The 22,806-nt window shown below is 39.7% G+C and overlaps 1 protein-coding gene across 3 annotated transcripts in view; it reads left to right on the forward strand.

Annotated features, from left to right (window-relative positions):
* Window positions 1–467: 467 nt before the first annotated feature.
* SPIN1 (spindlin 1) overlaps window positions 468–22,806 on the forward strand; it is a 56,789-nt gene continuing 34,450 nt past the window's right edge. The window contains exon 1 of one of the 3 annotated variants that reach the window (XM_082783804.1): window positions 468–520. The gene's annotated coding sequence lies outside the window, so the exon portion shown is untranslated. The other 2 variants (XM_082783802.1, XM_082783803.1) reach the window with 2 other exon arrangements.

Here is a 22,806-nt window from a genome sequence, read left to right on the forward strand (position 1 = left end):
TCTGGGATTTTGGAGGTGCACCCCTGCTCCACACACACACACTCTGTTTTCCTCCCTGCTGCGTGGAAGCAGAGGAGGACACTTGTAGGGCACCCTGCCGAGGGACCCGCTCCGCCATCCCACGAAGCGATGCCACCACTCCTCCGACACGAAGGCAGCTTCACTCCAAGCGCAGCCTACGCCCTTCCGAGGTCTCCTTGCTCTCCTCCCGGCACCGTCCCCCCCACCCGGCGGGCGCAGCGGGTGCTGGGTAGGGGGGGGAGCGGAGGCGCCCAGTAACAGGGGAGCAGGGGGCGGTGGGCGAAGCGGCCGCGCATGCGCGCTGCGCCCGCCAGCGGCGGGGCGGGGCGCGCTCCCTGCGCTCCTGTCGCAGTTGTGTCGGCGCAGTGCGCCTGCGCGCCGGCGGGGCGGCCGGGAGGGAGGGAGGGAGGGAGGGAGGGAGGGAGGAGGGGCGGCGGAGGGCGGGGCCCGGCCCTGTTTTGAACGGGCGGCTGCGGTTGGCTCACTATTTGGCAGGAAGGTGAGCAGGCCTCTATCCTGCCGGCTGCGCTGGCGTAGGCAGCGGGGGGCTCCAAATGTGGCAGAGCCGAACAGGAGGAGGCGGCGGCGGCGACGGCGGCGGCGGGGGGCAGGCGAGACAAGGGGAGCGGCCGAGCCCGCTGCCGCCGCGGAGGAGCTGAGCTGAGCGGCGCGGCGAGGCACGGCGAGGCGAGGCGCGGGGGGGCGGCTGCAGCAGCGCTGGCACCCCCGGGCCGCCCGCCCCGGCGGCAGGTGAGCGAGGGGGGGGAGGCGGCGGCGGCGGCGGCGGAGGGGGGGGGGCCGGGCCCAGTACCGGGCAGGGCCGGAGGGAGGCGCTGTGCGGGGAGGGAGCCGCCGCCGCCGCCGCTCCCGGCCCGGCCTCCCCTCCCCTCCCCTCCCCTCTCTCCCCTTCCCCTCCCCTCCCCCGGGGCCGCCGCGATGTGCTCGGCCCGCACCCTGCCCTCCTCCCCGCTCCGCTCCGCCCCCGGCCCCGCCGCCGCCACCGCCACCCTTCCGTGCTCTGCGGCCCCGCTCGGCGCCCGGCCCCCGCGGCGGGGAGGGCGGGCTGTGCACCCCCCACCCCCCCCAACACAGCACAGCACAGCACTGCCTCCCTTTCCCCTTCCCCTTCCCCTCCGCCGCCCAGCCGTTGCACTGCACCGCCGGGCTGGGGCCCGCCGAGGGGCCGCCCGCACGGCTGCGGCCCCCGGGGTAGCGGGGGCGAGGCGCCCCGAGCGGGTGTGTGAGTTGTGTATGTGTGAGTGAGTGAGTGCGGGGATCCTTTGTCTGCTGCCGCTGTTCCCCTCCTCCCTCCCTCCCTCCCTGCCCTCGCTCTCCCGGTGCCTCTCGCGCTCTCCTCCCTCCCTCCCTTCTTCCTCGCCCTGCTCCCTCCCTCCCTTCCTTCCCCTCGCTCCGAGCGCTGCTGCAGCTGCAGGTTTGTAAATACTGGACCAACACACGCACACACACACACACACACACACACACACACACAACATGGCTGACGCTCGCCCTGCTCCTCCACCAGGCTCTCCGCCTTCTCCCTCTGTCTCCGCCGCTTAGCCTCATCTCCGATTAGGCTTTTGTTTCTTCCCCTTCCCCACCCCCCTCTCCTTCGTCTCCCATCCAAAAAAAAAAAAAAAAAGGGAGGAAAAACAATTCACCCTCCTTATTGCGCGCATGGCGGGATTTCAAGGGTAAGGATCCTCGCTTTGGGAGCTTTCTCCTTTCGTTTTGCTGTTTACCACAAAATGAAACCTAAAAATCAGAAGGGGTTTGGGAACCTGGCAAGGCCGGGGGGAGGGCAGGAGGGGAGGGGGAGAGCTGGTTGAGCCCCGCTGAGAGAGGCTCGATTGGAATGTGCGTATCATTTTCGCTTTTTGGGTGGGGGGAGGCCGATGCACCAAAGTGCTGGCACAGACGAAATACTGTATTACACTTACAGAATGATCTAGGGCCATTTCTTTCGTTTCAGGGTGTAGTTCAGTGTAAGGTATCAACTCGGTACAGTCACATTTAAAAGAGCTGAACTAGTTGGATCAGAACAGGCATTGTGCAGATAAAAAACAAAAACAAAAAAAAAAAAAACGCAGCACAGGCTTTTTGTGTTCTGTTGCATTCCCTGTATCATCTTGTCAATATCTCAAATAGCTGGCAGATCATGGGGTACAAAACTGGAATTAACGCTTGCCAGGTCTTTGTGCTGCTAGTTTTTTATCACAGATTAATTTGCCCTTGTGATGACAATAGCAAACTGAAGCATTTCCTTTTTGTTAAAAGGCGCACTCCTGCCTTCCAGCTTCCTTTTTTGTTCAAAAGGCATGGCATCGTGACTTAACTGAGCTCCTGAGCTAAAACAAGACAGCATGCTTCTGACCTCTCCTAATGCAAGGCAAATGTTCAGTTCGATACCCCTCCCAACCTCAGTTATTCAGAGCACCCCCTTATGGCTTCGATGGAAACTGTTTATTTTACTGCTTTCTTATGGCCTAAAACCAAAATAAGGTAGTTTGCTGGGCACATCTGAAATGACCTACTGTGAACAGATTTATATCTAGGATGTAACTGTAGGGAAGAATGGTGATGATGCAGAGGTGGATGCCTCCTATTGCTTTCAAGACGTGTTATTGTCACTCACAGTAAATGTTTCATTCTTCAAAGGTTGAAGGCATGGGATTTATTCAAAGCATATGCATGTGGATTGCCCCGGCTTCTCTTAATACCTTAGCAGTGCCCTAAAGTAACAAATGTCCTAGCTAGCTCTGTCGTCTTTGTCTACTTGGCTTTGGAAGCTTCTAGTAGAGAAGCACTGGGATGGCGTAGTCATACAGCTTTTAACTGATACATAGTTACTTAATTCTAGGGTTACAGTGTAATATATATAAATACTTTTTAATTTTGTGACTCTTCTCACCTGCTTTTTCTATCCATGTTAGCAAGTGTTGATTAACGGGCATGAGTAGAAAATAAATTGTAGTAATGAGTTTACAACAATGTAAAACTTGAGTGGAGTCATCCAAGTTACAAGATCATTTTGGAATGTGTATCTACGTCATGGCTCCTGAGCCAACTGTAATACTCAGATGGAAAAGTCTGAGCAGAAGTCTGTAACTTGATATATCATTAGTTTCCTACGGCAGTCAGTTACTCTTCTTTACATTTAACAACCTGTTCAAGAAAAGAATTTTGGTAAAGCCACTAGAATACTGTACTAGCAGTAAATAATCTGTCGTTCATTACAATAGCCACTAAATATTTTGGAGTCACCACTCTTCTGCTAGTAGTGTGAGATGGTACCAAAGGGAAACTGAGGTATGCAGCTCTTCAATCTGAATAGACCTTTGGGTACTTAAGCCTGTTCCTTAGGCTACTGAACAAAATGAACAAAATAAAAATATGCTGTCCACAACCCACCCATTTAAGGATGGATATGGATTGCAAAGAACCACTTAGTTGCATTTCTTATTCTACTTAGTTGCATTTCTTATTCTAGTACATTCTAGTTTTGCTACGAATTGTTTTATTCTGTAGAACGCAGCTATGATTTGTTAGCCTTATTGAAGTTATATATTGTTTATAACATCTTTGCTCTAAGTTGGAATTGTTCTTTTGTGTGATACCTGGAAGATTTTTCTTCTGTCTTTTTTGTGTTGATGATCTGGTCAAAAATCAATATTGTTGCTTTAATAAGTGTCCCATGATGAGCCAATCTAGTTCAATAACTTGCCAAATCTTTGTGTGTTTGGTGCTTCTAAGTGAGGACACTCCAGTGTTTTTGTAACTGTGGGTAACACTGGGCTATTTTTAGCCAAATTAAAAACTAAGTATCGGTAAAACCTTCTTTTCCAAAACTGTTCAGTTGTTCATATTGGGAAATAAACCTGAGGAAAAAGTCAGTTAACTTTGATAGTTTGCTTGCTACTGTAGAAATGAATAGTCTTTTTTTTTTTTTTTTTTTTTTTTACAATAAATATTTTTCAATGAATCAAATATGTTGTGATGCAGTTTCTGTGAAATTACCAATTAAAATGTAAAGTCTTGAAGGTAACAAGTACTTCTAGTTGATCTCATGCTTCAGTAATTCCTCTGTATTATTTTGATCCATGTATTCTTCCATTGACTTTTTAGCCCGTGTCATCCATTGCCAAGATTCACTTTTTGACATGTTGAGATCTGTAAACATCCAGCTGATGCAATAACTGCTTTAAAGTGTTTTTCTTAATGTAACACTTTATTTGCTTAGTGTTTAGCAAAGGAAAGAATCTCACTAAGAGTATACTTCTGAGGAAGCAAAAAGAAAAGGCCAGTCTTTGTAGACTTTAAGGTCTGTTGCTGTGAACTTTTGGTGCTTTCATTTTGTTTTTCCCTGCTTGCTTCCCTCTTTTTCCCCCAGGTATTAAGTAAAACTTGATTTCCTGCTGGTAAGGCATCAGAATGTGCTTTTTTCTTTTTTTTTTTTCTTTTTTTTTTTTTTTTTTTTTTTTAAAATGACTTTAAAACTTATTTGATGAATTATTAAAAAAATAAAAATCTTTAGAAGCTGTTAAATGAAGCTGAACCAAAGGAGAAAATTAATTGTTATGGAAGGGTTATCTTTTCTAACATGATCAGATAGCTTGCTTCTCATATCCAGTGTGAGAGAATTTATACATACAAAAAACTAATATATATATTTATATAGTTTGTTTTTCTCGTTTTCCTTGCCTGACTACTCTCCCAAGTTTGTTAGTTTTATGATTGGAAGTCATAAACATGCTGATGTTTCTTGATACTGGTTTTCCTTGTAAGTACTTTCTGTATATCAAGATGTGTCCCACTTGCTATGCAGATGCTACTTAGATGTCAGCATACCACATGACTTAAAGGAATTTGGAAAGTGGTATAAATGTTCAGACCACTTCCATCTGTATCTCTATGACATGGATAAGTGTTGAGTTCCTCAAAACACTGTAGTTAACTAACTTGCAGTTATGTATGAACAGTTGATTCTAGTGACAGAGAGGGCTACATCATTAAAGCAGTTTTCAAGTGATGGTGAAAACATTTAATTCAAACAGTTCTTTCAGGGTGTGGTAGTGGTTGGATTTTACTTCCTATTATAGCGTAAAATGTGAATTTGTTGAAGGCAAGCAGAATTTAGGAGGTGTTTTGGTTTGGCTATTAGGTTTCTGTACATGTTTCTGGCTATTAGGTTTCTTTATGTGTTTCTTTTTTGTTTGTTACCATGTTGTAAAACTGCTGTAAAACCATGCTACATGAGGTCTGTTTTGACATGCTTACTTGGAAATGTTATTGTTGTGCTTCCACAAACTGCTGAGTTAGAAGTTGTAGTCAGTAACTGTGGTGACTAAATACTAGCTAATTGTATTCGGATATTTGCCATTATTGCAAGGTGTTTGAGAGGTTGGACTACCTTTTGTGATTATTTTTTATTTTTTTGCGCTCTGTCTACGGAATAACAGTAACTGATAATATGCTGTAGGCACAGGTAGGTAGGTTATTATAGCCTTTTTGTTAAGGTCAAGTTCATAGGTTTTTTTGATTGCTTGGTTATTGCTTTTTGTTGTTGTTGCTGTTCATTTGTTCCCATTACTGTTGAATGCTTTAATATATTCAAGTTCTTGAGCTACAAATAGTGGTCAGAGATTATAAGTCTTTTAACAGTAGCTGTATGGATTTCAATGATCTAGTAAATAATTAACCTATACAGAATGACAGTTGAGCTCTAGATTTTTCATTTCAGATGTTAGTTTGAGCAATACTCCGTTACTGTGTTCTCTATTAATTTTGTGTTTATTCTGACATTGCTAACAGTAGCCTTGTACAGGGAGAGTATTTTTTTTATCATGGTCACCAGTTGCTGAGCCCTCTTGCTGTGTTTGAAGGCATCTCTCTTTTCCTTTTTCACTTCTCGCACAGCTGTATGTGTATACTACTTTTTGATCATCTTGCAGCTAGCTGGTAGTCCCCATTTGGCTGTGCCAGCTACCCCAATTGAAAAGCCTTGGGTTCAATCACTAGTAATAGTAGAGTGCAGTAACAAAACAATTCATGATCCTTTTCCCAAGTTGTGTTTTTTTTTTTTTTTTTTTTTTCTCCTTTCTTTGATTTAGTGTTAAACTGTTGCGGAGCCAATCTGGTGAAGTCTCAGACCACATGTGTCTCCAAGTTTGAAAATGCTAGAGAATTAAAGTGCACTTGTAAAATGTGTTGCTACATTTAAGGTCAGAGGTGGGTCTTTCACCCTTTTGGTTTAAGAGCTTTCCTAATTGTTCAGAGGTAGTCTTGTATCATGAGTAACCCTGACACAGTAACCATGTAACTTTGGGAGTAGCCTGTTAAGATAACAGTTCCCTGGGAATGTGTACTTCCAGTGTTGTTTTTTTTCCCTATATGTTATGCTACTTGTCTTTTTTTTTTTCCTTCCTTCCTAGATGCCTGTTATAGCAAAGCAATTAATGAACACAGAATGATTGTGACTTTCACCTGTTTTAAAATTACTCTGCTGAATTGTAAAGTATAACATTACTTGGTAGTTTCATGTCTAACATTGGTGCTGCTGCTATGTGATACTGCTCTGCACAGATGTGGTCAGTCATTTGTTAAATAAAAAAAAGTAGGGGTTTAGTACTTCTTTTTGGTAGTGTTAATTTACTTGCTGTGAAGCATAGAAAGCTGTTCTAGATGATCTATGGTGATCATCCTGAAGGCTGCAAAATTTCACCTATATACACTTTGACACCCTTTCAAAAAAATCAGATTACTTTTTTTTTCTTTATTAATCCAATTTAAATCTAAAAATGAATTTTACTAGATCATGTTCTCTTACCCTCAGTGGGTGAAAACTGGAAGATTTGTTGGGTTTCTCATCTGGTATTTATTAAAATCAAACAATTATGTGTTGCAAAACCCATTTTACTACATTTGTATGTATGTTCCCCATGCAAAATTCTTCACCAGTGTGTTGAAAAAATTAACTTAAATAAGGGGTATAATCTTATATTTGCTGTTGAGGTTTTTAAGTATGTAAGTTTCTATCATTTTAGATTTAATTTAGGTATTGTGAGCTAAGTAGTATAGAAGAGAGCATAATCTGGAATACTTCCTTGGTGACATTTCTGCTAAGTTCTCTTGGCAACTTTTTCAAATACCTTGAAAAACATAACATCTGCTTAAGTTCATCACAGTGTTCAGGTCTCCAGTAAGCAATAATACGTACCTATCAGATACTGATGAACATCGTGCCTGTTCTTCTTTGCGTCTGTAACTTAGTCACTGGTCTTCGATTTATATGCTCCAGTTTTCATTGTAAAAATCTTTGGAGGGTAGACAGACTCTTTTTTCTTTTTTGGTAGGAATGATACAATGAAAATAAAGCTTGGAGGATGTAGGTCATGTAATTTATATCTTCTACTCACAAGGCAGTTGGCTATGTCTCTAATTCTGGACAGTTGCTTGCCCATTGTCTTCTGTAATAGTTTTTTATGCAGTCACATGAATAGCAAAGTGAAATCAAAATGGGAGCAAATACATTAGAGATTAATTTACTACCTTTTCAAAATCCTTCGGTTGCAGGGAGCTTTATTAATGGGCATAATAACTTCTTGTTCATTAATTGCTTTTGGAAGATCTTTGTCTTCATCTTGAAAAATGACACACGAATTTGTTAATGGTTGTTTTGCCATCAGTGGAGCTGCAGCTTTGAGAGATTTGATCAGTTAAACTGAATGCTATGACAAGAGTATATTCAAAAAATAGCTTATCAGAAAAGTCTGTCATTCCCTGATTCAAATAATTAACAACAAAAAAAAAATCATTATCATAAGTTCTTCTAGAGTTAAGGAATAGGCAAGGATTTGATGTGACAATGAACCAGAGCTTGTGCCTGATGTCATGTTGGTAGATAGAGCTTTCACAGGGGCTGTCCTCAGGGTCATAGTCTCTCTCTGCTGCTGAAGGGAGGAGAAAAAGTCTTCTAGGGGTGAATAAGGACAGAAGTCTCTTTTAGTCCCTTGACTGCAGGAGTGTGTATCTTGGGGTGAATTATGCCTGTCAGTATTCCGCACCTCCTTTTTTTTTTTAAAAAAAAAAAAAAAAAAAAAAAAAAAAAAAACACAAAAGAGTATTGTTAGTTGCTAGCTCTAAGGCAGAGAGGGAAAGCAACTTTCCAGATCATGTGTTGGCCTAATAATTTAAGTTTGGGGGTGGGATTCACTCCTACTCTCTGTTTTACCTATATTGGTTTGTATAGAGAGGATCATGAGACAATTTTTTTTCATATCACTAGGGACATGTGACTTTTACTTTGCATCCATTATTAATACACTTTAAAATAGTAATACCTTCCTGCAAACATGATGGAGACAGGATGATGAAGGAAACTCATTGCATTACAGATAAAAGTTTTAGGGTACATGCAGGAAGGATTTATATGAGAGGGAAGTGATTGTCCTGCTCTACTCTACGCTGGTGCGGCCTCACCTCGAGTACTGTGTGCAGTTCTGGGCACCACGGTACAAAAAGGAAGTTGAAACTGTTGGAGAGTGCCCAGAGGAGGGATCCAAAGATGGTGAAAGGCCTAGAGAGGATGACATACGAGGAGCAGCTTGCGTCACTTGGCCTGTTCCTCCTGGAAAAGAGGAGGCTGAGTAGAGGCCTCGTCGTGGTCTACAGCTCAATAAGGGGAGTGGAGGGGCAGGAACTGATCTGTTGTTTTTAGTGACCAGTGGTGGGACCCGCGGGAATGGTGTCAAGCTGCGGCAGGGGAGGTTCAGGCTGGATGTCAGGAAGAGGTTCTTCACCGAGAGGGTGGTTGCACACTGGAACAGGCTCCCCAGGGAAGTAGTCACCGTACCAAGCCTGTCTGAATTTAAAAATTGATTGGGCTGTGCGCTTAGTCACATGGTCTGAATTTTTGGGTAGACCTGTGTGGAGCCAGGAGCTGGACTCGATGATCCTTGTGGGTCCCTTCCAACTCAGGATATTCTGTGATTCTATGAAATGTATTCATTTGAGATGTTTCTTTTATCTTTGTTCACTGGGTGTATAAGAGTTAACTGAAGGAGAAAAAGTAGTGGGGTGAGATTCTTTGTGTGTAAACATCCTAGTTTCTAGTCATGCTTAGGCCTCTAACTATGTTGCTCGGAGACAGTATGTTTGAGTGGAGTGGGCACACAGCAGGGATCAGCATGAAAGGCAGAGGAGTAATTCCCTATTTTTGTGTGCACCCTGTTTATCTACAGGACAGATTTCTAGGAAGCCTGTCTTGGTTTTATGGGGATGGATACCCTGCCTTTTGAGGTGGTGTTTTCATTGGTCTTTCCTGTCTTTCCTTTTCTGGATTTCTTTCTCCCCATGTCTGATAGTTGTGTAGATTTGATCTGATTTCAAGCACTAAAGGTCAAAAAATTGCACAAAAAGGTGGGTTTTTTTTTTGTTTGTTTGTTTGTTTTTTTGTTATTATCAATGCCTAGACTGTTGTAAAATTTCAGGAAAAAAGGCATAATTATGTGTTTGTTAGTTAATCTATTTCAGGTCAGACACAAAGCTTTCTGCAGAGACTACCAAGCTAACAAGAAGAGAAAGATCTATACCTACCTTTTGCTGCAGCTGAAAGTTCTTGCTCTGAAGTCCTATCTTGATGAATGTGCTTTCTCATTTCTTTTCCATTTGTGCAATAAAGTAATTACATACACAGTAAAGTAATTTCAATGCCAGGATATTTAATGAGAGCTTATTATCCAAGTCTAAGAAAGGAATGCATGTTTTCTGTGAGACAAATAAGGTATGGTAGGGAATAAAGAGTACTTCAGAGTCACTTTGTTTTTAGGGGCTTGACTTCCTTCTTACCCTCATTTTTCACCTTTCTACTATGACAGGACAAGAATTAAATGTTGGAGGCAGCTGTTTTTGCTTGTCTGTAAAGGCAGTTCCTCAAAGCCAAGCAAATTTATTCACAGGCAGTACTTCCAGTTTTAAAAACATTTTGAAATACAATTCCCAAATAAAATTATCTTGCTTCTGTATTGAATTGTGTCTTGCATTTGTGAATAACTTCTTGATAGCATTTACAAGCACCTAATTCTACCAAAAGCCACAAAGGGAGTGTTGATTCCCAACGAAATAGATACTGTGCTTTGGGAGGGGAGGGAGACACCTCTAGAAAGGGGGATGAGTAGTTGGTGTAGACTGAGCTACAGGCTGTTTCTGACAGCTGAGTTTAAGTGGATTCCTTGATTTTTAGATTAGTTTTTCTAATTTCTGAGCAAAGCTGTCATATACGCAAACTCTTGCAGGTATTCTCTAAAATACATTTCTTCCACAGTTCAGTGAATGACTTTTCACAAAGCAACTTGAAACATTTCTACAGCCTTTTAAATACTTCAAGATCCAATTAGCTTAATGAGTGTGCAGGTAGCAGTTTCAGATCTAGCTCTTTGTGTATTTATCTGCCTATTAAAAAGTATGAGAATTAACCTGTATGAGGTTCGATCTGTTTTGATTTCCTCACTGCTTTTGGGGAAAACCATTACTTTCAGAATTGTTTCCCATCTTCCTCTTTGCAAGCTGTCCTTCCCTATCAGCTTCGACCGTTGCAGGATGTGGTGTGTTTTCTGCCAAAAATCTGAAAGATCTGTATATAAACAAAGAAAATACCATGTAGTGTTCTAATGCTGAGGGTTCTCATCTTTCATACAAAGAAAATAAATAAAACAGTATAATCAACAATTTAGTAAGTTCTTATCATACCTTTGCTCATTTATCCAGTGTTGATTTAAATATTTAAGTAATCAGTATTGGAGATTTCTTTTTTTTTTTTTTTTTTTTTCTACAGCTTTACTGCTCTTCTACAAGTAACAGTTTTTATTTTAAAGTGCTGTTCTTTCCCTGACCCTACAATTTTATCAGGGTTGGGAGGAAGAACGCACACAAAAACTAACGTATTTAGCTGTAGCTGCTAATATAACGCTGAATTTTGTTTTCAGTGCCTTACCATTACTACACATGACAACTTTGACAATCATTGTTTGACAATCATTGCAGCTATTCACCTTCTAAAGCTGATAATCTGTTTAGGTTGATATTTATAATAACACCATAGAAGCAAAGTGAATATTCTGCAGTTGGTCTGAAAAATAACATATCATTGGCTGCCGTGGCAAGAGTCTTGGCATTCTTACCTGCAAATGCGTTCACTTAAGTGACTTACTGTTCCAATGTAAACAATTACTTTAATGTATTTGCATGAGAACTGCTTTTGGCTAAGTTAAAATGGCTGGAGGTGAAGAAAATAAGTAAGATAAATTCAGTTCATGACTAGTTGCTTATTTTTTTTCAAGATGCAAATAAAAGACAAGAGATACTTTCCGGGAGTCCCATTTCTTTTTTCTCCATTTCAAAGATAAGGTAAAACTGACTGCTGATGATTTAAATTGTCTAATCATGTCTGTAAGTTTTTCTTTGAATCAGGCATGTAAGGAGACATTTTTTTCTTTTTTTTTTTTTTTTTTTGCACTTTGACTAGCAACTTAGGATCTCTGTATCATGCAGCATCATGTGTCATGTAGCAGCTTGCAAGATGTTAATATTTACAGTAATTTTTAATGACATTATCCGTTCATTTTTTACGTGACGAGGAGGCTTTTTGAGTCCTGATTTACCCACTGTCTAATTCATTAATTCCTTTCCTTTCCCCAACTAATTTTAAAAGAAACAGACTTTTAATAACGTAAGGGCAGTCAATATTTGGGTATGACAGATATTCAAGTTAGTGCCCCTGATGCATTCAATGGTCTGATATGATTGTAGTTACAATGACTTTGATTGTGGGAGAAGTATAGGCATGCATGTCTCAAATCCAAGAATAAACGGGCTCATAGAACAACTTGTCAACTTTTGGGTTGTATATAGAGGTAATGCATTGTAAATGCATTGTCCCTCTTACCAATTATTTTGCAGCTGTATCTTTTTTAAGTGCCAAATTATTATTTATTTGTCTATCCTTATTCGTTATTTAGGTTGAGGTTTGTAGCAATTAAATTTTGACTTCTTTTAATTAATGCTGTGGATAATAGCTTGTCATGATAAAAATTTCAAACATGCATTGATTTTGTCTACTTTTAAAATTGGTAGATTAGTTGCTGTAGCAAAGATCTTAAATAATGTTACATAAATACTTGACTTACTATCCGACACTGATGTCTTCTGACACTGAATTCTAGCTCCCTCCAGACTGGTAATCTGCTACTGCTCATCTTGGGTAAAGTGATTATGCTGTGAGTAAATTATAAAACAGCTACAGAAATTGAATGTAGACCCTAAGAATCAACAACTTCTAAACCTTGGACTGTCATTCCTGAAAGAAGGGAACAAAATATGTTCTTGGTTGAGGACCTTGGTGAATAAAGTTGTAGAAGGCTTAGGGAAAGTTTCAACTATGTCACCAGAATGTTTGCTCTAAAAAACTGGTGCCACAAATTTTAAGGCTGACTTAGGAAAACACTTCAATTACGCTTATTTTAAATTCAATGTCACAGTGGCTTAGTTCAGTACACCTTAGAATCCAAATGCATTGGACTTAGAGGTTCTCAAAACACATGTTAAAGACAAATTTTTTACTTACAGTCCACTGGTAAATCAAAGAGCTTGAAAGTGGTCTGTGATACAGCAAGTCTGTTTTTTCCATTCCTTTATGTTATGGTATCAAACTTACATTCCTTCAGTGTTGGCAGCAATGTGTAGCAGCATCTGCTAGTCTGGATTGTTGAGAACTGACTACTGGACACTTAAAATGTCAGTGAAAGATCAAACAGTCTCCTGAAGAAATGTGAACCCAAGAGTTTGATTTACAATGATTAATTAACATAAGACTAAGTGTAGCAACTTACAGTCCATTATCTTCTAACAGCAGGGTTAACTATGTTTGCCCTGGGCTTGCCCTTCAGAATGCCTGGGATGTCCTTTTGACTAGAGCACATTTTAGACTTGGAGAATAGCAATTAAACCTACCCTTCAAACAAAAGCTAATGACTTAAGTAGCACCTTTGAGGAGACACTTAAACAGAGAACAGGGAAATGTCTTTTCAGACAGGCATTTCCCTCTCTGATTTGCAGAGATCTGTCATTGTAACTGTTAACCAAACCAACCTGAGTAAACTTGCTTACAACTGTAAAAAATGAGTTAGGTCAACTCAATCTGTAAAAGAATGAGTAAGGACAAAATTTGCATTATACTACTAGAAGTTGCATTTACCACAGAATGAGTGCAAGCGCACGATGATTGGCAGCACCTTATTACAGTACACGTACCCTGGGCAGGGGTTGTTTCTGTGCATATGCTGTTGGGTTCGGAGGAGGAGGAGGAGGATGGCCTATCCGTAATCAGAAGCTACAGTACTTTGTATTTACCATGATGGTAAAGTGTGCAACTTAAGGCAATTACGTGGACATGTAATAGCTTGTTACCTTGATGCCTATACATGTTCTTGCCCTGTGGTTAAATGTAAGGTAATTTGAAGTAGACTGAACAATTAGGAGTAATTTATGATTACCTTTGGGTAAAGGGATCCAGGGAAGGTTCTCATGGATTTGAAAAAATACGCAGTCTTTTCAAATTGTTGATAGGAGCATTGCCTTGTAAGACTTTATTTTTTTTTTTTTAATATTAAAGGCTGTGCCTTTATTAAATGATCAGTCAGTAGAGTTGGAACATACACAAGGCTTAGCGAGTAGTTCTTCATTGCCATGAAGAATAACTGTGGGATACCTTAAAAGGTCCACTGTGCTTCAGAGTCTTGGCATATTGTGCAAAGTCACAAGAAGAGCTGAAGTACTGGGATGAAAAGAAAGTCATATCTTTAATATTACCGAGTGATAAATTTTACCACTTTTAAAGCTAGCTGGCTAAACTAGCTGTTTATATTGGTTCCATACTAGAACAGAAGGATACTGAAATCAAACTGTTAAATTCCTATTCTCCTAATTCTTCTGTTGGCATAGACAAATCATTCCAGAACAAACAAAAGTTTTTGCTTAGCCAAACTGCTTGAGGAGAGTAGAGTACAGATTTAAAAACTCTAAAAATGCTCTATGATTGTGTCTTCAGTGTTCTGGTACTGAAGGCATGCATACTATTGCAGTAATGGGCAAAATATTCTTTGGCACAACTAGTTCTGCCAAAGAATAACTGAAAGTTTTGTATATAGAAAAGTGTTACGCTTTTTTTTTCCACATCTTAAAAGGGAACAGACCCATAGTTAGTTTTTTAATTTAAAATCCTCTACGTAGTTTCAGGTGGAAATTCAGTTTATGTTGATGAGTATATTCTGTTGGTTTAAGTAAGCTTTTGTAAGCACATTGGACATTAGCCTATTCTTTTCACCCTTTTTAGCTCAATTCCTGTTGATAGTGGAACAGCCAGCGTGCATGTTTTTAATACCAAAGTTCAAATCAAATTTTTGTGATTTTTGTGTTCTGTTTTGGTATGTGTTATTTGGATTAATATTGTAAACAATGAATTCTTCAAAGGGCAGAGATATGGCAATATGTCATTCAGTCCCTTAGCCAAGTATTGGTGTGATGTTGCTGATGTGGTAGGCAAGTCAAATAAGAAACCATTATGTTTAAATCCGTTTGATTTTAGACAAATACATGGTACCTGGCTTTACTGCAGATAAGTCCTAAAAGCAGACTAAAACTCTAAAGCTTTGTAATATGTTCTCCTGGAGAACTTAACCCAAAGAACTAAAAGTTATTTATGAATGTGTTCTTAAAGTGGTAGTCATATAGTTGTCCTTTCTCCTGATACCTGGGGGGAACTGCAGAAAACTGATTTTATTTACTGTGATATAAAACTTCAAACAGTTTGTCTTTTTTTTTTTTCCTCATTACTTTTTGAATATGTAACTACCCATTCCCACCCCTTTTTCCTCAGGAATTTAATTCTTTAATGATTTTTGTCACTTCAGTTTTGTCAGTGCTTTTAATTTTTTTTTATGTGTGTGTTGATGTCTGTCTTTGAAGAAAAATCCTGTGCCTATAGTGAATGGTAACCATCAGCGGACATACTGACAGCATGTCTGGTTTACTGAAGGTTGTTTGCTGTGGTCAGTTTCTTACAGTCAGCCAACATGACTTGAGGATAGGTACTTAAAGATTGGATATAAAACCCAACTTCACCAGTTACAGTGAAAGTGATACAAAAAGGCTACAAGTCTTTCTTGGCCTTTTTTGTCCTCTGAAGAACTGCAGGGACGTGTAGAGCAGCACATAATTACCATAATGATTTGATCAGAGGTTCCTTAAGTGCTTATAGTTTATCTCAAGCCCAAAACAGTGTGAAGAGCCTTGATCTATGAACTACTGAGCTGCATCAGGCACAATGAACATCTCTTGTTAGGTGCACCTGTCAAGGAAAGATCAAGAACTTTGGAAAACAGATGAGCTAATTTCTACGTAGCAGTACTGGTCTGAATAATGTATCTTCTCTGACTTCTGCGTGAAAAAATGTTGAAAAACAGATCAAGCACATTAGAAATACACTTTTCTTTCAATGAAAGCCAAGTTAGTTATCCCCTTTCTGTCCTTCTTTATCCATATTTTTAAGTCCACAAAAAGAAAAATCAGCTGGCCTCTGGCTAGCTCATTTGGTAGCAGAAGATTCTGGGGAGAAGAGGAGTCAGTCTTGTGTATCTGCATTTACAGTGCTGTTGTGAAGATCACTCAGTTTTAGTATACGTGGGTATATCCGCATTTGGCAGTCTGCATGGTGTGCAAGTTCCTAAAGTTCAAAGGAATGCATTAATTTGCTGACTATACACAAGACTGAATATGTAAGTTTTTTGTATTGCTTTGACTTCAGTAATTGCTATCCCTAATGCATGAATAAGGCTACAACTTGAAAAGAACTGTGCTAGAATATTTTACAGACAGCTTAATGTTCACAAATTTTATGGAAGCTTAATATTTCTGAAGATTTCTACTAATATCTGCTCTACCAACAAATGATTCTTCCTTTTATTAGTTAAGTGTTCTTCCCTGACCAGTTTCAATGGCAGTATCAGCCTCTAGTGGTTTGGAAATTGTGCAAGTCTGTTTACAATTATCTGTATGGATTTCTTGCTTTCTGTTGAGCTTATATTAGCTATAAGTTATCCAATGTTTTAACATTATTTAGGAAACAGATCTCAATAACTGATAGTGAGTTGTCCTGTGTCTTGAACTGTTTTGCTGCTTAGAGTTAGTAAGCTACATTTCAATGCTGCCAATTTGAGGGCTGAGAGGTATCTTTCTTATCAACTAATATCATTTAAAACTTGTGAGGGCAAAAGAGGAATTTCATTGCTGAAGTTCACAGTCAATTTACCTTGACTGCGTTTGTGCAGGTATTAAGATACACTTTAAAAGAAAAAAGGGGGGAAAAAAAAAAACACAACTATATATGGTGATATTTCAGGTGTTTGTGTGCACCAAATTTCTGGACTGGCAGTTTTTCATGAACTCATCATTTAAAAATACTACCAGTATTTTAAAAAATTACTGTATTTTTGCTCCATAAGGATCTGTTGCAATGGTTGCATGTTCTTTTGGGAAAATAAATGTTAAACCTATTAGAAGTATTTTTTTAAACATAGTGAGATATAGTGGGGGAGTTGTATTGAAACAAGTGGCTGGCTATTGCAATTTACATCAGTGGATATCTGTAAGCCTTCAAAAGTTCCTTGCGTAATCTGCTAATGTGTCTTTATAGGTGTTCCATAGAAAATCCAAATATTTAAATGTTTAGATTATTAAAAATATCTGTTTTATTATAACAGTAAATCTTTCACTTAGAAGTAGTTAGCATGGTTGGGATATGACAGTAAAGCTTGTGGAACACTTTGGCGGGTGGTAGGTGCTGAATATATGGGAAAATGCAGTAAATCAGTTTCTCATACTCTTTTCAGGAAAGAAATCTTATTGAATAGCCCTGTACCATATGAATTAAAAAGCAAAGCAGCTCTCACGTTGATTTGAAAAAGAACAAAGTCACTTTATTTCATCAATCACTTCTTTAAATGAAAAACATTGTTTGCTTTAACCTGCTTACGGAAGCTGTTAAGTACCAAAAATAAATTATGGTTGTGTACTGAGAGGTAGTTTTCAGTAGGTTGGTTTCTTCAGCTGTTGATGGTTCTTATAGACATAAAATGTACCATGGTCTCCTGGGCAGTTCTGATAAACAAACCATGCTTAGCACATCTTCTGGGATTCGTTTTCATTCATGTTCCATTAGTGATACAAAAGGTAAAATGGAAGCATGCTTACAAAATTTGACAGAAGATTTTTAGGCAGCATACTTCCTTAAAAATAAAGATGGAAAATGTATAGGAACAGTATAGAAACACAAAACTTAGAAAGTATGGGTTGAGCTTTAATCAGCATTCTGTCAAATAAAGAGATTAAAATAGATGGCCTTGAAGACTTCTCAAAATGGTCTGCTTCTCTAACGTGCTGTTTCATTATATGCTTTACAGGGAGGGGGAAAGCACTTACCTGTCTGTGAAGCCTTCAGCATACACAATAGCTCAGAAACATCTGGAAAAACTATAGACTGGTAATGCAGACATCTTTAGGAAAACTGTTGCCTTGTTTTTATATAAGCTGGTAATCACTATTTTTAGAAACAAAAGAAAATGCTGATAACTGAAGTAAAACTCGAGAGTTCGGTCAATTACTTGCTTTTTTGTTAGGGTATGTGTTTGTTTCAAAACAAGTTTTTTTAATTTGGTGATATGGCGTGGATCATTTTGTTTACTGTAGAGGAAAATGTTATCCTGCCCCTGTTTTTAAAACAAAACAAAGAGTCTTTCTTAAATCATATGAAGAGAATTGAACAATGTGATAAATTAGTCTTAGGATAGCCAGGATCATCATATTCTTACTGTGTTCGGACTGGACCACTGGCATATTAGTAGAATTAGGTGTTAAGGCTTCTAATGGAAGAAATAAAATTCACCAACTTGTTAGTGAAGTCATAACCCAACTGCTGGTGTCCTGGAAAATTAAAGGAATAGGATAGATTTGTTTTCTAACAAATATTACATTTTTTTCTTGTGTTATTACGGCAAGGCATATCCTCTAACTCTACCAGTATGACCAAAAAAAAAATCTTACAGAAATAGGATTACATTAAATCACAATGTTACCTTTTCATGATTTCATTATACTGGGTTAGTAGGACACCTCAGCAGTGTTGGTCGTGGAACTTGATTCCAGCCAGCTCTGTGTGTGAAAAGATCTGTAATGCACTGGAAACGGAGAATATTAAAAGATGATTGCACAAGCTGAATGTTAAAGCTGATGGTCTGGGGAACCTTTCAGCCTCAATATTTATACCTAGAAAAGTTAGCTTCTCTTCTAGAGAACTAGCAAGATCCAACTTTGTGACTCTTTTGTAAGGAGGTGTAGCTCACATGACCAAGGCTGAATTACATTATAGTAATCTTTCATTTAAAAAAATAAAAATCAAAAATCCAATGCATTGCTAATGGAACTAGTTAGCATGAGGAACTGTGTTTCTGAAGATCTTCTAGAAATAGCTGTATTAGTAGAGTAGATCAAGAATGATTTTGGAATGCTAAGATCCTACTAAGTGCATCATGAGAGGTAGATGCTGAGTTGCTGGACAGCTGGGCCAAGTGTTTAGTGTGGTGTTCACAGCTGGAATGTTTGGCTTTTAGAATGGTATTAACAATGCCTAAAGCATTTCTTAATACCATTTAATTAAATAAAAATAAAAAGTGGTTTTGGTTGTCACAAATTGTGTGCCTGTGTGCACTGTTTCAAGAAAGCAAGAACAATAAGCAGGTCATAGAGTCCCAGAAAGGTTTGGGTTAAAAGGGACCTTAAAGACCACCAGGTTCCAACCCCCCTGCCATAGGCAGAGACACGTCTGTCTAGACCAGGTTGCTCAAAGCCCCACCCAGCCTGGTCTTCAACACATCCAGGCATCCACAGCTTCTCTGGGCAACCTGTTCCACTGCCTCGCCACCCTCTGAGTAAAGAATTCCCTCCTATCATCTAATCTAAATCTACCTTCTTTTAGGTTAAAGCCATTGCAATGAGTCCTAACGCTGCACTCTCTGATAAATAGTTCTTCTCCATCTGTCTTTAGATACTTAGTCAGAAAGAACAATGTTATGTGACTGCCTCCCATAGAAAGGGCAAGGGACAATTTCTCTTCTTCCCAAGGTGGGAACAAGAACAGATTTCCTGTTGATCTGCAACTGACAGTCTTAATTCACTGACTTTATAAAACAGGAAAACTTTTATCTCTTTCACTAGAAATGTTGACAATCTTACTAATTCTCTATACCTAAAAACTGTTGCTTGGTTAGTGTATGTGAAGTGCTTATGTGATAATCACACTTTAACTTGTTTTCATCTGTTCTAGATAAATATTTTCTGCTTGTAGTGCTGTTCCACCTTTCAAACCTGTAAAGTGAAGATGTCATCCTGAGTTACTAGTATAGTTATTTTGCTGTAACCAGTAATGTATGTATGGATACGTGTGCTTAAAATTCATTCTTACCAGTGATTTTCATTAGCTCTCTTCCGAGAAATTTGCTCTGAATGGTTAGGACAACTTCTTTTCAGTCACTTTAATTCATCAAGAGATAAAGGCTGATGTGATTAGGGCTAATAAAGTGTTATTTGACAGCACTTTGTTCCTTAACAATATTAACTCATTTTGGTCCATTTTGCAGAATTTGGTAAAATTACACTTTTTAAACAGGAAGGAGATGTGAAAAACACTTCCAAATTCGTTTTGTTTGTCCTTAAAGTTGTGACTCATAATTTAAAATCAAAACTACGAGCCATTGAGTTCTATGCATTGTAATGAAAAATTATGCTGGGATTATCTAACTATTTTTTCGAATACTATTTTGAAAGCTTATATATACGCCTATTCTTCTATAACTTTAAGAGAATATGTGTAACTGCTTGCATGTGTCCTGCATCGTGCAGTAGCATGGCTTAAAACTCTTCAATATTTAACTGAAAGTGATCTATGACTTGTCAAGTATCAGGTTAAGTTTTTGGTCAAATGCGGTTCATTATTAAGATTCACTTAAGGTTCGTTATTATGATACACTGCAATGAGTGTGACTTAAGAGCTGAATGAACGGAAGAGAAGAATTAACAGAACTTCTGTTATACAAACAATTTATGAATGCGGGTGACATTGTGAATTGTCCTGGTTTCCGTTAGGACAGAGGTAATTTTCCTCCTGGTAGCTGATAGGGTGCTATGTTTTTGGATTAGGATGAGAAGAGTGCTGATAACATGCTGATGTTTTAATTGTTGCAGAGCAGTGCTTACACCAAGCCAAGGACGTCTCAGCTTCTCACTGTCCTGCCAGCGGGCAGGGTGGGGGTGCAGCAAGAGCTGGGAGGGGACAGACCCAGGACAGGTGACCCAAACTGGCCAAAGGGGTATTCCATACCATATGGGGTCATGCTGAGCAATAGATAGGAATGGGGGGGCCGGACTGCTCGGGGATAGGCTGGGCATCGGTCAGCAGGTGGTGAGCAATTGCATTGTGCATCACTTGTTTCGTACACACTGTTGTTACTAGTACTGTTATCATCATTATTGTTATTTTTCTGTCTTAATGAACTGTCTTTATCTCAACCCACAGGCTTCACTTTCCCATTTCTCTTTCCCATCCCAGAGAGGGAGGGAGGAGGGTGAGTGAACAGCTGTGTGGTGTTTAGCTGCCGGCGGGTTAAACCACAACAATTGTAACTGATACTTCAATGGGTGAAAAGAGGGAGGAGAATCTGATTTGAAAACTTTGCAGAAACATGTTTTCTCTAACGAAAAGATGGAAAGACCAGTATTCAGCAGTTGGTCAGAACTGGTTGGTGTAAGATTAGAGATTTAAAATTGTTTTCACTTACTGCATTTTGGAATTAACATGGCATGCTGGCAGGATGGTACTGTGGTTGGTAAGTGATGCTACAGAAGCTATATAGAATTTTGTGGTACTGCAATTCTGTTTATGCTGGAAGCTGCTTTGTGTTTAAATTTGGAAGTGTTCGTTTGGAATTGCTTTTGTTTGCCCAAGATGGACCATTAAAGTTTGCTCCTTTTAATGCTAGATGTATGCATTAAACTAACTGAACTTCTAAGAAAGTTTCAACCAAAATTGCTTCTTTGTCTTCATGATGATATAACAAAGAAAAATATTTTTTTTCCCTGGAGAAACTGTAGCCTTCTGGATCTTATTTGACCTTTTAAATAAGAGAGGTGTAACAGGATTATTCAAGAGTGTGTGTATATGTGTATATATATGTCTTTGATAAGGACATGGTGTTATTACTAATGAAAAAATAGTGAAGTAGTAATGAAGAACATCAACTCTGAACAATTAAACAGTGAGCAATTCCTGTTCATGCATATTTAGCAGTGACCTACTGGGGTTTGGCAACAGAGCTCTCTCTAAGTTCTTACATATGTTTTCTTTCTATCCAGCATTGTGTGGGCTGGGTAGGATTGTGACCATAATTTGGGAATGTGGCATTTGTTGTGCTGCTGAAGACCAGAGAGGCTTTGTCTGTTTGTATTCTCTGTTCTGCTTTGTGTGTTTTTATTTTAATAGATTTGTTTTTGACTGAAATGCAGGTTTTCTCAGGGGTGATGGCTAAAAGTTATTTGTGACAAGTAGCCCTCACTGAGAAAACCTAAACCCCAGGCAAGCATGTATTATAACCAGCTTTACGAATAGGCTTAGACAGAAAAAAATGCTGCAGTGATTCCGAGAGTATTGGTGTGAGGAACTATGTAAAAAAAATTTGTGTGTGTGTGTGTGCAAATATATAAATATATCAGTATATGCAGGGAAGAGTGGAATCTGTAGGGAATAATACAGGAAGAGGGTGTAAGGCAGTGCTTGGGAAGTAAGGTCTTTAAACCATGTTTAAAAAGGAGTGAAAAGCTTGTTTTGCTTGCATTGAACACGCTTGGAGTGGTAGCTTTAGAAACTATAGTGCAACAACATGTTTTTGACAGATAAAGAGACCTAGGCAATCTGGAAGGATAACTGATGCGTAATGAATGCGGAGAGCCAGGCGAGGTGGGTGCTGACAGTGGCAGAGACTTCTTAACCTGATACTTTCAATAGAAGTGCTTCATTGTACCTATACAGTATTAACAGGCCTTTCTGTTATGCAATCATTAGGGCTTATCTCACATCTCAAACAGCGTTATCATTGTACTGAAAATACTGTGAACTGTGAGAGGAGCATAGCTCTAGAGAACATGGCAAAAATTAGCTGTATTTTTGTGTTCAGAGAAGTACAGAACTGAAGTACACAGCTGGGCGATTTGTTGGACTTAGGGTTACTGTAAGTGGGATTACATCAGTCTGGTAGCCAGTCACTATTGGGGTTCCACAGTAAAATGGGGCTCCATTTTAGGGCCAATCTCCTTTAATCTTTTTATAACATTATAATGAGTGGTGTCTGTTCCACTCTGCCCTTACCTCAAGTACTTGTGCGAAGTTTGGGGTGCCACAGTATGAGAAGGACATAAAACTATTAGAGAGTATCTAAAGGAGGGCTGCGAAGATGGTGAAGGGTGTACAGGGCAAGACATGTACATAGCAGCTGAGGTCCATAGGTTTGCTCAGTCCCGAGCAGAGCAGGCTGAGGGGAGGCCTCATGGCGGCCTGCAGCTCCCTCATGAGGGGAGCGGAGGGGCAGGCGCTGAGCTCTGCTCTCTGGGGACTCTGAGACGGAACAGCAT

This window comes from Aythya marila (genome assembly GCF_965140915.1).
Source record: "Aythya marila genome assembly, chromosome: Z".
Classification (NCBI taxonomy): Eukaryota; Metazoa; Chordata; class Aves; order Anseriformes; family Anatidae; genus Aythya; species Aythya marila.